Here is a 16951-nt window from a genome sequence, read left to right as displayed (position 1 = left end):
AAGTGTTGCTATTTATACAGAGGGCAGGTCACAGAGTTCTATGAAGTAGAACCGGTTTGGTTGGAGGCGGGCAAGAGTGGATAGGATCAACAACTGTCTGAGAAAGGAGCTCAAGCCACAAGCACCGATTCGAATCTCTGGTAGCATCAGATTTCAAGCAAATTTTATGCTGCTATTTTGTCACTCCAGAGCCAGCTTTTCTCAACCTGTGGGTCCTCAGATGTTGTTGAACTACAACTCCCATCACCTCTAACTCGCAAGGCCAGAGCTCAGGGATGATGAGAGTTGTAGTCCAACAACATCTGGAGAACACAAGTTGAGAACCACTGCGTCCAGACTATGGCCACTTCCTAAGGACCTCTTTATTGAGCCTTCGTCCTGATTTGTTTGCTGGGAGCTTAGAAGACAGCTAGATCTGCAACATACATGGCTGCTCCCTCAAAGAATCCTGGGAACTGTAGTTTGTTAAGGGTGCTGAGAGTTAGACTGCTATTCCCCCTCACAGAGCTACAATACAATCACTCTTCCCAGGGGACTCTGGATTGTGTAGCTGTGTAAGGGCAATGAGGGGCCTTGTCACAACTCTCAGCCCCCTTAGCAACAGTTCCCAGGATTCTTTGGGGAGAGCTATGACTGTTTAAAGTGGTATCATAGTTCAGTGCATGGCACCATAGACTCTGGAATATCATTATGTTAGAAAAACTGACCTCCATAAAACTTGCTGAAGGAAGAGCTAAACCAATGGACTTTTTTGCAGTCTGGTGCATGTGCATGGATTATGCCAGAGCAAGTAAAAACTAACAAGGTCACAAGCTTTTCTCCAGCTTTAGTTTTCTACTGAAAAAGCAACCATGAACATTTTTACCATTCGTCTGCATAGTCCTAAGCTACATGTGCTATTTTCTCAAACTATGTACACCAAGTAGTCTAGGTAGGAAGACTGTTAGAGTTATTGTTTTTGTTGTTGTTGCTGCTGCTGACATGTTACGACGATTATCCCAAAAATTCTATATTTTATGGAAGGAGATTTGATGCACAAGAGGTCTCAATGCGCTATAATTTCACAACCTGAATTTGCCAATATGTGATTGAATTCCACTTGGAAATCACAACAGCCTGAAAGCACACTGAGAGCCTTTCAGAAAGAGATATTCCTACACGACAGTGGTCAGCAACTAAAACTGGACATTTTCTCTGCTAATAATAATAATAATAATAATAATAATAATATATTATTATTATTATTATTATTATTATTATTATTATTATTTATTATTTATACCCTGCCCATCTGGCTGGGTTTCCCCAGACACTCTAGGCAGCTTCCAACAAAATATTAAAATACAATACAAATATTAAAATACAATAGTGGCTTGCCCCCACTCCCAAAAGAACCCAAGACATGGGCAAAAGGTCTCTTTGAACTGCAACTTTGTAAGAGACCTTTTTAACACAGAGAAAAGGCAAGTAAGTGGTGATACGATGTAAGTTTAAATAATTATGCATGGCATGGAGGAAGTGGATAGAGAAAAGGTTTTCTCCCTCTTCCATAACGCTAGAACTCAGGAGCATCCAAGGAAGCCAAATACTGGAAGTCCCAGGGCAAAGAAAAATAAGTAGTTCTAGGAGCACATGGTTCCACTATGGAGCTCTCCCACAGGAGACAGTGATGGCTTTAAAAGAGGATTAGACACATTCATGGAGGAGAGGGTTCTCCGTAGTTGCTATCTATGATGGCTATGCTCTGTCTCCATAGCTAGAAGTAGTATGCTTCTGAATATCAGTTGCTGGAAACCATAGAAGGGGAGAGTCCTCTTGCACTTAGGTCCTGCTTGTGTGCTTCCCACAGACATCTGGTTGGCCACTGTGAGAACAGGTTGCTAGACTAGATGGGCCATTGGCTTGATCCAGCTTCTGTTCCTATGCTGGGTGCTGTTCTATTGATGCTTCCTTGTTCCTTCCTCCCCAATGTGTTCTGGCAGAGCTCTTCTTGCATTCTTATCTTCTTAAGGAGAAGACACTGGCTGATCTTCTGCTTGGCTGTGTCTGTCTGTCTATCTGTCTGAGTGGCTGTTTTGCATCATAACTGGTATGTGAGTGTGCCTTTCTGCTGTGTTTACAAACACATGTTTCCACTTGACGATTTACGGAGCTCGCTACTTCAAACAACTTATGTAGACCGCAGAGGGTTGACCCAGTGGTGGGGGAGCATATGGCTTTCCATATGTTGTTGGGCTCCCAGCAGCCAGCATGGCCAGTGGTAAGGGATGATGGGAGCTGTAGTCCAGCAACATCTGGAGAGCCATGACTTTGGAGGAGGATATATGGCTACGTCCATGGCTATTCATAGTAGCCAACGGCTATTAGCCATGAGGGCTATGTTCTAGCTCTGCTGCCAGAGGTCATACGCATCTGAATACCCACTGCTGGGAATTCCAAGTAGGGAAAGCACTGTTTCGTCCTTTCAGGCTTCCCACTGGGACATCTGTTTGGCCACTGGGAAAACAGGATGCTGGACTAGATGAGTCTTTGGGCTATCCTTATGTTCTGATAAATAACAGAAGGAAAGGGCTCTTGCCTTCATGCCCTGTCTGGGTCTTCCCAGAGGCACCTATTTAGCCACTGTGAGAACAGAATGGGCCTTTGACCTGATCCAACAGCTCTTCTTATGTTCTTAGGCAGACAGTCTTGCACAAGCTATTATGGGCTAGTCGCCTTGGTGGACTTACTTGCAAGTCTGCGTTAAGGCATCCGTCCTTAGGAGCTAGGCTGAGTTAAATGTTAGGCTCACTACTCTGGTGCAAGTGTAGATTTCCCATTGTCGTTGGTCGTGCCTGAGCAGCATATGTTTCCCCCCTTTAAAAAATGCATGTGGGGGAATTCAGCCTAGGAAGTGGCCCTTTGGGATCAAGCTGTTACAGAGCTTTCTTTAATCTTTCTAAGATCAGCGATTTGTGCCTGGCGGCCGTGGCTTTCTTCCCTCTCCACCCAGCAACAGCTGCTGTGGGCCATCTGCACCAGTAGCCTAATACACCACTCAAAGTAGTAACCAATTGGCAAATGTCAGGCAGTCAGTGGCACAGAATGGCACAGTGGCACAGAATACTAACCTGGCTAGTATTTGGCCTGGGCTGAGCACGCCGAGAGCCTGCATTCCAGAACCTATATTAATACAGTGGTACCTCTGGTTACGTACTTAATTCATTCTGGAGGTGCATTCTTAACCTGAAACTGTTCTTAACCTGAAGACCACTTTAGCTAATGGGGCCTCCCACTGCCGCCGTGCTGCCACCGCACGATTTCTGTTCTCATCCTGAAGCAAAGTTCTTAACCCAAGGTACTATTTCTGGGTTAGCGGAGTCTGTAACCTGAAGTGTATGTAACCCGAGGTACCACTGTATACTATCTTTCACATTAATACACCTTCCTTATCCCAAAGAGCTGTGGGCCATGTATTGAGGGTTCCAGTAGCCATTTGGACATGTCAAGTACAATCTTATTGGGGCGTCACAAGTGAAAGCTGCATAGGGTGGAACCTTTGTCATGCCCCTCCCCTGCTCAAATTCAAGTTTAGTACAACCCTCAAGTTTAGTAAAACCCTTTTTTAGCATTGTACTTGAACACTCAAGCAGCCCGGTTGATATTCAGGTGAAGCAAGTGGGTGCTTGTTGTTGTTTAGTCATTTAGTCGTGTCTGACTCTTCGTGACCCCATGGACCAGAGCACACCAGGCACTCCTGTCTTCCACTGCCTCCCGCAGTTTGGTCAGACTCATGTTTGTAGCTTCGAGCACACTGTCCAACCATCTCGTCCTCTGTCGTCCCCTTCTTCTTGTGCCTTCCATCTTGGGTGCTTACGTATCCTTAATCAAAGCTAACCTGAGCCTTGCTTTGGGTAATTCATTGGGCCAGTTCTCACAAGGGCCTGCAAATGAGCTTCCATGTGGCAAGAAGCCTTCTGTTTCCTGTACCGGCTGTTGCTTCTGAGAGCTGCTACAGGCACCTAGTATTAGCAGAGAGAAGCCACTTATCCCAGGAAGAACATAAGAAGAGCCCTGCTGGATCAGGCCAAAAACCCATTTGGTCCAGCATCTTGTTCTCACAGTGGCCAACCAGATATGGGAACCCCAAATGCAGGACCTGAGCACCACAACTCTCTCCCCACTTGTGATTCCCATCAACTGGGATTCAGTGGCATACTGCCTCCAACAATAGAGAAAGGACATAGCCATTGTGGCTAGTAGCGATAGATGACCTCGCCCATGAATTTGCCTAAACCTCTTTTAAAGCCATCCAAGTTGGTGGCCATCTTGTGGGAGCAAATTCCATAGACTGACTGTGACGATTGTATTGCAATGCTGAGAAGGGAGGACTATTGTAGGTTTTGCCCATGTTCTTTTGCTGCTTCTCAGTTGAACTGGAGCATGTCATGTCATGGCACTGACCTGGGTTAGCCACCGTCAAGGAAGTCCATCAGTGCACCAGGGTGTTTGTTTGTTTTCTTGCAGAAAGCCAAAGTTGTGGCTCTCCAGCAGCAGACAGAAGGAGAGGCTTGCCTAGAGTTAAAGGAGCAAGGAGTGGGAGGAAGAGATGAACCAGCATCTCCTGAGCCTCAGGGAAGAAGCCATCCCAATAATCATGCCATCCACCCTCTTATTCTACCTGAGGCCTCATCCATCTGGTACATTCACTTTTCAGCTTGCATCAAAGAGGGTAATTAGGAAATCAGTCCAAGCAAACAGGTGCCCAAATTACACTCTTCAAATGCAGAAAACAGATGCCAGGCTTGAATGGATATAGCCGGACCAACTTAGAGGGTATGTACCGTATTTTCCGCCCCATAGGACGCAATTTTCCCCCTCCAAAAATGAAGGGGAAATGTGTGTGCGTCCTATGGGGCGAATGCAGGCTTTTGCTGAAGCCTGGAGAGCGAGAGGCGTCGGTGCGCTGGGCTCCCGCTGCTTGCGGAGAGTTGCCTGCATGAGCTCAGCGCGCCCAGACTTCGCGCACCTCTCCGCAAGCCGCAGGAGCCCTGCGCAGGGCTCCCACGGCTTGCGGAGAGTTGCCTGTTCTGGGGGCTGGGGTTGGGGGAAGCTCAGGCTTCCCCAGCCCCGCGCCTGGGGGGGAAATATTTTTTTTTCCTTTATTTCCCCCCCAAAAAACTAGGTGTGTCTTATGGGACGGTGCGTCCTATAGGGCGAAAAATACGGTATGTTAGATGGGGAAGTGTCCTGGCTCAGTGGCAGAGCATCTGCTTTGCATGGAGCAGGTCCCAGGTTCAATCCCCAGCGGCATCCCCAGGTAAGGCTGGGAAAGATCCTTCGTCTGAAATCCCAGAAAGTGGCTGCCAGTCGGTGTAGAATATATTCAGCTAAGCAGACTAAAGGTCTTGTTTGGAATAAGGCCGTTTCCTAGGTTTGCATATCTTAAGGGAAGGGCCTTAGTTCAGTGGCAGAGCATCCGCTTTGCATGCAGGAGGTCTGGGGTTTAGTCACACCTCCAGGGAGGGCTAGGAATGCTCCCTGTCTGAAAACCCCTGAGAGTCACTGCCAGCCAGTTTGGACAAGACTGAGCTAAATGGACAAATGCTCTGGTTCAGGAGAAGGCAGCTTCCTGTGCTCCTAGGTACCAGCAGGCCGCGACATGTCACCCTAGTCACAGGCCAGTGTGGGAAGGCCGGCGGCCTGTATCTCCTTTCATGTCTGCTTTCCTTCCTTCCTCCCTCAACCTCCAGATTTAACTAGGTTCTCCCCCCACCCTCCGCCGCATACACACACACCTCCAAGCGATTATAATTATAGATGTTTGCCAAACCAGTTTCGCTCCCCACCTCTGCTTTCGAAAGAAACAGCGGAGGGCGGGCGGGCAGGCGGGGGGTGGGTTGAGGGCAAACCACAAGAGAGGAGGCGACAGTCGGTTTCTGGGCGTGCCGGAGTCTTGAGCGTGGGTGCAGGATTCCCCTCTTCCGAGAAGGCAGCTCTTGTTCCCCTCTCTCTATGCGGAGCGCGGCTGGCAGGATAAAAGGAAGGGAGCCAAGCCAAGCGCATAAGCTGTCTCCCTCTCTCCGCTGGGGGAACCTTCATCCTTGCACTTGACAGCTCCGGATTTAAAAAAAAAAAAAGCCACAAAACAAAGAAGATAAAAAGAGGAACCCTGTTCCTTTAACACTTTGTGGTTTAGTGCTTTAGAGGTGTGGTAGCAGGCATGGCAATGTTTCATAAATCCCGGGGTTCTTTTTTTGGGGGGGGGGCTACTCAAGCCACCCCAACCCCCTGCTGCTTGTTAAAACTGGTTAACGCCATCCAGTGCCTCTGGCTTTCTGTCTGGTTGCTCATCCCCTTGTCAGCCACAATTTTATTCATCGCATCAGCTGTGGTTGGGGAGGTGAAGGGTAGTGGGGTGGGGTGGGCATTCTGCGTAGCAGGAAATATTTTTTTTTTAAATGCTTTCAAATTCTGCACACTTCCCAAAAAGAGCTGGATTCTGTAACGTAACAAAATCATGCAAATGCACATAGCTTCGATTATTTTGCATTATTTTAATTTTTAACTTACTATTTTTGCATGACTTGTTCTGGTTTGGGTAATCATTTTTCAAAGGAGGAAAAGATCCTGCCTTAAGCACCTCATGCGGAGTGGGCGGTGAGAATGGGGTGTAGGGCAGACAAGGGTCTTGTGGGTGGTACCCTTTTCCTCAATTTAAAAGCACATAGAGCTGGAGGAGGAGGTTGGAAGAGTGATGCTCTTTCCCACTTTCTCTTTCAATTCTATGTGCTTTTCAATGCTCATATTAATTTGACTGGATCTGACTTTAACTCAGAACCCTGGGGGAAGAAAAATGTGTGCACTCATAACTTTCTCTCTTTCTGTCTTGTTGTGGGGAGGGAGTTGGGGGAAAAGTGACCAGAGCAGCTTGTGCCTGTGGCACTCATTCAAAAATCAAAATGTGCCTGCAGGCCTAAAAAAAATTGTTGCACATGCACACACAGCACTTTACAAGGACTATTATATGTTCCTCTGGTCCATGGGAAGGAAAATTGGATGGGAGGCATTTTTTTGAAAGAGGTACTTGTCAAAATTGCTACTGATCAAGAGCACCGCCTTATTTGGGATGGGGGGCAGAATAACAATGTTTTTGTGCTGAAACAGGGTTACGGAATCTACGTTACTGGGACTACAGCTCCTATCACAACTGATGTTTGCCCAGGGTGGCTGGGGCTGATGGGAGATGGAGTCCAACAACATCGGCCGGGGGGGGGATGTTTCCCCATCTCTGGTGCTGGTCAGTGATCAAAGTGAGCGAGTCTCATCCATGACCTTGCAGAGTGGTCAGTATGGATGTCTGGCCAGGTCTAACACTATTCATTTAGGAACATAAAAATGTGTTGGGCTCATCTATCCCAAGCATCCAGTTCTCACTGTTGTCAACCAGATGCCTGCGAGAAAACCCACAAGCAAGACCCGAATGTAAAAGCGATCTCCCCTTCTGTGTCATTACTGCCTCCAGCTGTGCGGGTACAGCATAGCCACCAGAGAATAGCCAATCAACATTTAAAGCACATGACTCCCCCCCCCAAAAAAAAAAAATCCTGGGAGCTGTAGTTCCCCTCCCCAGTGCTCCATTTCACAGCACTGTGAGCAAACTACAGTTCCCAGGGAATGTCTGCTGCCTGGAACAGTGTACAGCTGCTGCCAGTCTGTGCAGACTTAACTGAGCTAGATGGACCAGTGGCCTATAAGGCAGTTTATTATGCTCTCTTTAAAAAACTGCTTAGACATCAGCTTGGAGGATCACATATAGGGCCGCACCCCAACCCAACTATCAAGTGTGCATGTGTACACAGTGGTACCTTGGGTTACATACACTTCAGGTTACATACGCTTCAGGTTACATACTCCGCTAACCCAGAAACAGCGCTTCAGGTTAAGAACTTTGCTTCAGGATGAGAACAGAAATCGTGCTCTGGCGGTGCAGCAGCAACAGGAGGCCCCATTAGCTAAAGTGGTGCTTCAGGTTAAGAACAGTTTCAGGTTAAGAACGCACCTCTGGAACGAATTAAGTACTTAACCCGAGGTGCCACTGTATTGGGCAGGGGGTGGGTGTTCAGTAGCATTTCAGTTCCTTTTATAGGTTTTTGTTTTCCCTGGGGAGGGAAAGGAGAGGGTGAGTGAACTCGCCCACTAAACCTCATCGGATTATATTAGGAGTGGCAAAGAGTGGAGGGAGACCGTGAGGGTGTCTGGGGGCGCCAGAAAGCAGCTGTCAGTTTTGGGGTTGTTGTCCCCCCCCCCCCAGGGGCTGTTTCAATCGCACCTAGGTGGCATCCGCTTGGCCCCTTGGGATCCAAACAGAAATCTGCGGCAAGCAGTGAAACCGCAGCCTGGGTGGGTGGGTGTCAGTGGGTGGCTTCATTCTCTCGCCTCCTTGCGCCCTGATCCGGTGCCACGTGGAAGCCCCTCGCCCCCTCCGCCCAAGAGGGGAAGCAACGCGCGGAGCAGGGCGCGCAGGCTGGCAAAGCCGGGAGTTGCTCTGGCCGCTGGCGAAGCTCGCCGAGCGAGGAGGCTGCTTAGCTGGCTGCCTGCCTCCGCCTCGTCCTGCTGCGCGCCCCGGGGGCGATGGGGCTGCTTGGGAGCGCGCCTCCTTCCTGCCCGCCCGCCTGCTTTCCTTCCTCCGTCTGGCCCGGCCGGCTCCAGGCGACCGGGGGCGGGAGGCCTGGAGGAGTTTCCAACCGCGGCGGCGGCGGCAGAAGCAGGGTCTGCGCCGCCCTCTGGGCTCCGCCGCTCCTCTCGCCGGGTTATTTATTACCTCTCTCCCGCGGTGGCGGCGGCGGCGCGGCGGCTCCGGGGCGGCTGCCAAGCTGCCGGGGGAGGCGGCGGCGGCGGCGGAGAAAGGGACCCCGCGCAAGGGGGATCCGGAGCAACGACGCCTCCCCAACAGTTCCAGCTAGCCAAACTTTCTTAGCAGGGCTTTCTCGGAGGTGGGACTCTATATTATTTCTGACGCCCACTCACCCGCCGTTTCCCCCATAATCGGAAGCTAAGATTCACCCATTGCATTCTTGCCTAAGTATATTGCTTATTATCGGAAAAGAAAGAAACGGGTTGGTTCCTCCCTTTCAGGGACGACCAAGGGTGAAGACTCGTTTCCTGGGCATAGAGGCGGAGAGCTGCTGCACCTGTTGGATTTCTGTTTGTCATCCTGCGAGTGAAAATATATAAAGCAGGGTTGGGGAACCCGATCTCTCCTGATGTACACAGCGACCGGGGGTGATGGGGAGTTGCAGTGTTGGCAACATCTGGGGAGCCACCCAGTTGCCCATCTCTGCACTAAAGGCTTGAACAGCTGGCAGAATTTGTTTGCCAGCATCTTGTGCCTTTGGAGGTGGGCCAGTTAATGAGCCAGAGCTCTTATCTTCCCAGTAAAGCAAAAAATTGATTTTATACCAGTTTATGTAGGAACATAGGGACGCTGTAGGCACTGTGGTCTAAACCACAGAGCCTAGGACTTGCCGATCAGAAGGTCGGTGGTTCGAATCCCTGCGACGGGGTGAGCTCCCGTTGCTCAGTCCCAGCTCCTGCCAACCTAGCAGTTTGAAAGCACATCAAAGTGCAAGTAGATAAATAGGTACCGCTCCAGCGGGAAGGAAAACGGCGTTTCCATGTGCTGCTGTGGCTCACCAGAAGCAGCTTAGTCATGCTGGCAACATGACCCAGAAGCTATGTGCAGACAAACACCGGCTCACTTGGCCTATAGAGCGAGATGAGCGCTGCAACCCCAGAGTCATCCGCGACTGGACCTAACAGTCAGGGGTACCTTTACCTTTATGTAGGAACATAGGAAGCTGACTTATCCGTTGGTCCATTCTACTCAGTACTGTCTACTCGGACTGGCAGTAGTACTTCAGAGTTTCAGGCAGGCGACATTTCCAGTCCCAGCTGGAGATTCCAGCGATTGAGCCTTTCATCTTCTTCATGAAATCAAATATTCTCCCACTGAATTATGGCCCTTTCCTTAAGACATGGGAACATAGGAGCCTTTATACAGGGTCCGAATATTGGTCCATCTGGCTCAGTATTGTCTGCACTGACTGGCAGCAGCTCTCCAGGGTTTCAGACAGCCCTGCTTGAAGATTCTGCAGAGTGTACCCAATGCAAGCTGCACATGAAACAGTACAGTACATGCCCCTTTGCCTCAGGCGACTGAATATCTGGGCGTCAGTCCTGATGATGTCCCCAAAAAATGGAAAAAGAAGAAAAGTAATTTTCTTGACTCAGGGAGGCTCACTATGACACATTCTGAAAGTACCTCCTGCAAAGGAAGTCAAGTTTTCCTGCCGACATCTTCTTTGCTGCACTATTTAAAAAAATAAATATGTTTTATTTGGTCAAGGGCTGGATGTTCTGCTGTGGCACCTTATTCCAGTGATTTTAAAATGGTTTACAGGCCTTAATTAACATTTCACCCTTCTTCTCCCCCTACTCCCAGGGCTGGCTGGTTTCCCTTCATGTAGCTTGCCCCAGTTGTCAGGCTGTTAATTATGCAGCTTGTTGACTGTGGTGTGTATGTGTGTGTTGTGGGGGGGGGGGAGCAGTTAAAAAGGAGGCCTTCTCTGGGGGTGATGCTAGAGGCTGTTCAGACTTCCTTTTCAGGCTTCTCCTTTTTCTTAAGGGTGGGTGTGGGGAACCTTTTTCAGCCTGAGGGCCACATTCCCTTCTGGGCAAATGCGGGGGGGGGGCACATGCCAGTTGTGGGCGGGGCCAGAGGCAAAAGGAGCTAGAACAACAAATGTAAATTTTACCTTTGCACAGTAGGCTGGTTTCTACTGTGCTGCATCCAGGCAACCAAGAATCATTATCAGAATTCAAAGACACGTATGAGCCCTCAAGGAGGGTGCAGAGTAGGGCCAGTGAGGGGTGTGGCCTGGGGAGAATCCTGAGGGCCCTGTAGAGAAGCCTGGAGAGCTGCAAGCTGCCACACACCTGGGCCCGAGGTCCCCAGCTCCATTTTCCAACTGTGCATTTGCCTCAGAGGTTTGGTGCAAAGTTATGCGGTGTCAAACCATACTTGTGACTATTACATAGGTAATCAAGGGCTATGAGTGGCAATGGTTGTATGCTACTTCCTGATCAGAGGCACCGCTTCGCAATACCAGTTACTGGCGAGCAACATCAGGAGAGGGCGAGGACCTCCAAGTTCTGCTTGTGGGCTTTCCATATGAATTTTTATTCAGAGAGGATACTACAAGACCAGTTTTTATTGTGGAATTGATGCTTCTCATGCACACAGGGTTTTTTTGCAGCTACATCCGAACCATACATCCAAAGCAGTATCATACCACTATAAACAGCTGTGGCTTCCCCCAAAGGATTCTGGGAATTGTAATCTTTTAAGGGTGCTGAGAGTTTAGAGGAGATACCTATTCCCCACAGAGAGCTGTAGTTCTAGAGTTCCTTGTGAAGAGGGATTGTTTGTTAAACCACACTGTTAATTGTAGCTCTGTGAAAGGAAAAGAGGCTTTCCAAACAACTCACCAGCAAACTACAGTTCCTAGGAGTTTTTGGCCGGGGCGGGGGCAGAAAACCATGACTGTTAAACTGGTATAATAGTGTTTTTAATGTATGTTGTGGATATGGCCGCAGTGTTGTCTGCATAAAGATGCCACCCTGTATACCCTACCCAATTTAATCCAGATTTATGGGGTGTGTGTGAAATCAATAGGTTAAAGGAACACAACACCTGTTTCCGATGAGCAGTTTGTGATATCTCAAGGACAGATTTGCAAATTACCTTGTCCCCACCCTGAAGTGCATAGTAACAATATGGAACGCACTCCTAGAGGAAGGAGTGATTGCCACCAACTAGGATGGCTTTAAAAGAAGCAGCAGTGCTTCTGAATACAGTGGTACCTCAGGTTAAGTACTTAATTCGTTCCGGAGGTCTGTTATTAACCTGAAACTGTTCTTAACCTGAAGCACCACTTTAGCTAATGGGGCCTCCCGCTGCTGCTGCTGCCGATTTCTGTTCTCATCCTGAAGCAAAGTTCTTAACCCAAGGTAATATTTCTGGGTTAGTGGAGTCTGAAACCTGAAGCGTATGTAACCTGAGGTACCACTGTACCGGTTGCTGGAAAGTTGGCCATTCTGAGAACAGGAAGCTAAACTAGATGGGCCATTGGCCTGATCTGTTGGGCTCTTCTTTCTTTTTTCTTCTCATGTTCTTAAGCATCCATAGGTGGGCATTGCGCGAATCAGTATACCAGGCTAGATATGCCTCTTTGGTCTGTTCTGGCAGGATTCCTGTGTAAAGGAATAAGCATGATGTGCCGGTCAGAGTCAGGAGAGTGGCTGTTGCAGGCACATCCTGCTTGGGGGCTTCCCATAGGCGCCTCCAGTGAGAATAGGATGCTGGACTAGATGCTCCTTTGGCTTGACCCAGGAGCGCCTCTCTCCTGTTCTTATTCATGATACTCTTCTCAGAAGAGAATTTGACAAATTTATAGATGTTAGGGCTAGCAATGTCTACTAGCTACAATGGCTATGTTCTCCCTCCACTATCAGAGGCAAAATGCCTCTGAATACCAGTTTCTGGGAATTGCAAGTGGGGAGAGAGTGCTATTGTGCTCAGATTTCTCATGGAAGCATTTAATTGCCCGCTATGAGAACAGGACTGGACTAGATGGTACTTTGGCCAGATCCAGCAGCTGAGCTCTTTCAATGTTCCTTTTTTTTTGCACTCAGATCCCCACCTTATGGCTTAGCATCACCCCCTTCTCCATGCAGCTCAACTAAATGTCAAGCATCTTACCCTGCGCCTTCAATCTCCTTCCCGGCTCTCTCCGGTTCGGTTCGTCTCCCTTTCTCCCTGCCGCACTGCACGGAAGAGGAATGGACGTAAATATCCTTCCCCCCTTTTGGCTAGCAGTATTTCTTTTCCACTTGCTGCCTCCTCGCTGTCTGCAGGCCCGCTAATGTCCCCAGAGCTCCCGAGCCCATTTATTTTCCCATCCGCTCTCGGCTGCCTGAAGCGGGGCTAATGCATCCCCAAAGGCCTTTGCTCCTTGTTAATTACACCGGGAGAAGCCATCGCAGCTGCCATGCGTGCATCAGGACCGTGGCTGGCAGGTGGGCGACGGCAGGTGGGGCACAGGGGAGGGGGGGCACAGAGAAATCAACAGGCTTGAGACCCAGGCATACCAGAGAATGTGAAGGAGCCACACAGAAGTTTCCCACACTCTTGTTTAAACCCAAGCTCTAAATAATTCTTTCTACCTTTGGGATGGGACGCGGGTGGCGCTGTGGGTTAAACCACAGAGCCTAGGACTTGCTGATCAGAAGGTCGGTGGTTCGAATTCCCGCGACTGGGTGAGCTCCCGTTGCTCAGTCCCAGCTCCTGCCAACCTAGCAGTTTGAAAGCACGTCAAAGTGCAAGTAGACAAATAGGTACCGCTCCAGCGGGAAGGTAAATGGCGTTTCCTTGCACTGCTCTGCTTCGCTAGAAGCGGCTTGACCTGGAAGCTGTACGCCGGTTCCCTCGGCCAATAAAGCGAGATGAGGGCCGCAACCCCACGACTGGACCTAATGGTGAGGGGTCCCTTTACCTTTACCTTTGGGACACACCCTCCATGCTGGTTTTCAAGGGTCCTGGATTTATATCCGTATAATAACAATGTTTGACATAGCACCATATACTTCACATGCATACGAAGACGGGCTCTGGTAGATTGAGCAGATGAGACCAATAGTGGGTCCAAGAGTCAAGAAGGTGGTTTCTGCACGTGCTGCAGAGGGAAGTGAGGGGCAGATGGGGCTTGTCAATCTGGGAAGGTAACCCATCTAGGAGAAGGAAAACTCTGATCCTAAACCCCCGGTGCTTTATGGGATATCTTTGGGAGAAGAAAAACCTAAGAAGTAAACAGTACACAAATCTAGAGTGAAGTCCCTTAGATTGTTGGATGGTGCCTTGTATGCCTCTTTCTGGCAACTCCTGCAGCCAAGTTGGTGCCAAATATATTGCTTTCATTTGGACCACATCAGCGATGCTGAGAGGTAGGTCTTGTCTTCTGGGCAGCCCAGGCCAGGACCTCCATACACACCACCTAGGCTTGCACCCTGGGGAGGTCTCTTTGGTGCTGCAATGCAGCAGTTAGACTTCACCCTGGGGTGCACCCTCCATTTTCTCTTGAGGCAGACTGATGCTAATGCAGTATACTTTACAAAGAACATCATGCATGCCTTTGGAAACAGTCCTCACACAACGGCCCTGCAAGGTAGGCTGGTAGTACTGTTACTACAGATAGAAGGTTGAAAGAGGGAGGGAGGGTTGGGAGAGAGAGAGAATTGCCGCAAGTCCAGCTAATGAGTCCATGGAAGGAATGAGATTTGAAGCAGCCCAGTCTACAGTGGCAGCTGGCGCCCATGGGGTGGGGCAGAAGGCAGGGAGACCAACAGTAGGTGCAGTCTGAGTCAATGACAGGCGAAGCCAATTAATTCTAGGTTTGTCCCCATCCTCCTCCCTAATGAGTTCTGCAAGAGGCAACACTGAGACTGAGGTGGAGGAAGCTGACAGGCAGGGCCATCCCATTGAACTGGTCGTAAGAAAAGAGGCAGGGAAGTGAGGGCTGTCTGAGGTTAGTGGAACAGCTCCCCATTTGCCCTGGCGGACCAACCTCCACTGGATGGCAGAAGTCTTCTGCCAGACACCACTGCCATTCAGAGCAGACAGTGCTGGACTAGATTGACAAACACTATGACTAAGGATAAGGCAGATATTTTTGTGTCCTTCCATTGGGTGTGAGTCTTTAGCTAAATTGTGGAACACATACACCTTTGCATGCAAAGGTTCTGCTGAAAATCCTCAGGTAGTTAAACTTTTGCCTGGCTGAGACTCTAGAACCCTGGAGAGCTGTGAACAGTCCAAAATAGACTTTAATGAGCTAAACAGACCAACTGTTTGTATTGGTTGAAAGCAGCTCATGGGATGGGGTGGGGAGAGAGGATATAGGTTGGTGATGAAGTATCTGCTTTGCATGCCGAAGGTCTCGGGTTCAATTCCCAGCATATCTGATTAAAAGGATCAGGTGGCAAATGACGAGAGAGCCCTGAAGAATTGATGCTGCCAGGCAGTGCAGACAGTACTGGGCTAGATGAACCAATGCCCTTTCACCAACACAGCTTCCAATATTCTTCCCTGCATAGGAATTGAAGGATCTTTCAGTTTTGGTTCTCTTGGTTTCTCATTTTCCCCGATCTTAAATTCAGTTCTCTACATTTCTTCAGCAATTTTCCAATTCTCTTTAAAAAGAATATTCATTAAAATTTTCCAGTATTTTTGTGCAAATTTATCCTAATTATTTCCCTTAATATGCACATCTTTTTGCAAGCAATATCTCCTCTTATAAGGCAGCTTTTGTACATTGTTTTCACTGATATATTTATATTTATGCACTTGTTCCCCTAAAATATGCATGTTTGTAAACGTAGTGTAGTTGGCAAACTTTATTGCAAGATTCAGATGGTTGTGTTCCAGTCCTCAGATTGTTTCAGAAAGTGTAGATCTGATAAATTCAGCTTTAAATGTGAACTGAATTGAATTTCACTCCTGTTCTGGGCATGGGTGGCCCTTTAGGAGGCCTGATAGTAGTGTGCACACATTGGGCTTAATAATAATAATAATAATAATAATAATAATAATAATAATAATAATAATAATAATGTAAATATTCTCATCATGATCCTCATACAGGCTTGTTTCATTCTGCCACAAAATTGAAAGAATGGTTGTAAAGTCCGCTTCCGTTGCTAAGTTACAATAGCACTTAACCTCGGTGAACTGAAGGGATAAGCAATGCTCAAAATCTCATTAGGATAAGCTTACATTGTCTTTGGCTTGGCCAGAGAGAGAGAGAGGGAGAGAGAGAGAGAGAGAGAGAGAGAGAGAGAGAGCGCACTTTTGGGAGCCTGGAACCATCCACTCCAGACGTGCCCAGTTTAAAGTAGAGGAAGAACTGTGATGAGTGTGTGTGTGTGTGTGTGTGTGTGTGTGTGTGTGTGTGTGTGCATTTAGAGACAGAATTGCCTTAGAGTATGAATATTTTTGCGTTCAGCATCTGAGAACTATGGCCACATCCTCACAACACGATTGTGCACACCCCTGCATATTCCTGCATTGCAGGCGGTTGAACTAGATGAGCCTCAGGGTCCCTTCCAACTTTAGAATTCTATAATTTGATGAGGCCCTGAGTTATGTCAAGACCACCCCGGTCTCTGAGCAGTGAGAGACTCCAGGGGTACCTGCACTTTCCCAGGGTTCGGTTTCCATGAAATGAAGGTCACTGGAGACCGTGGTGTCTTTAGGATATATGGCTTCCTTTACACATACACGCAGGTCCCGCTATCCAAACGCTCATTATTTAAAAAATCATTTATCCAAACACAAGAAATTAGTACCCAAACCTCATTTATACACACCCACCCACCACAGGTTCAGATATCCAAACTGCCAGACCTGTGTGTAGTACTGTAAACAAAGAAGCTGCCTTAAACAAGCCTTTCTTTTTCATATGTTGCTGGTCCACAGCAGCTGTTTCACCAGAAACCATGGGCAGGACGAAGAGGTTGGCAGAATCGCCCCACCATGGCACACCGCTCTTGGTAGCACACTGCAATAGCAGCTGAGGGATGAGGTGACCTTTCCCTTAGCCTTTTCTTGAGCTATTAGTAAAGATGTTCTGTCAATGGGCATTAATGGCTAGAAGACCTTTCTCTGATGGCTGCAGGCTGAGATACATCTGTGTATGTATGTTTACTAGGAATGGACAAGTTTACTGCCATATCACCCTGAGAAGCCGGGAGGCCACCTTGGTATACCGTGTGTATTAGGGACGGTTAAATCTGTCCACTTCTGTCTTCTCAGTTTTTCCTCTCTTTTCTTTTCATTTTTTTTTTAAAATTACAT

General features: G+C 48.4%; 1 protein-coding gene across 3 annotated transcripts in view; it reads left to right on the top strand.

The window, feature by feature from the left end:
- The window catches only part of SAMD11 (sterile alpha motif domain containing 11), a 333362-nt gene that overhangs the window by 132672 nt on the left and 183739 nt on the right, over nt 1–16951 (top strand). The window contains exon 1 of one of the 3 annotated variants that reach the window (XM_079986843.1): nt 8965–8975. The exons of the other annotated variants lie outside the window; for them this stretch is intronic. The gene's annotated coding sequence lies outside the window, so the exon portion shown is untranslated. Of the gene's footprint in view, nt 1–8964; nt 8976–16951 lie in introns of those variants that run through there. 3 annotated transcript variants of the gene reach the window in all.

This window comes from Podarcis cretensis (assembly GCF_951804945.1).
Source record: "Podarcis cretensis genome assembly, chromosome: 8".
NCBI classification, from domain to species: domain Eukaryota; kingdom Metazoa; phylum Chordata; class Lepidosauria; order Squamata; family Lacertidae; genus Podarcis; species Podarcis cretensis.
Note: the sequence above shows the minus strand (reverse complement) of the source record. Positions and strands in the feature narration are given on the sequence as shown.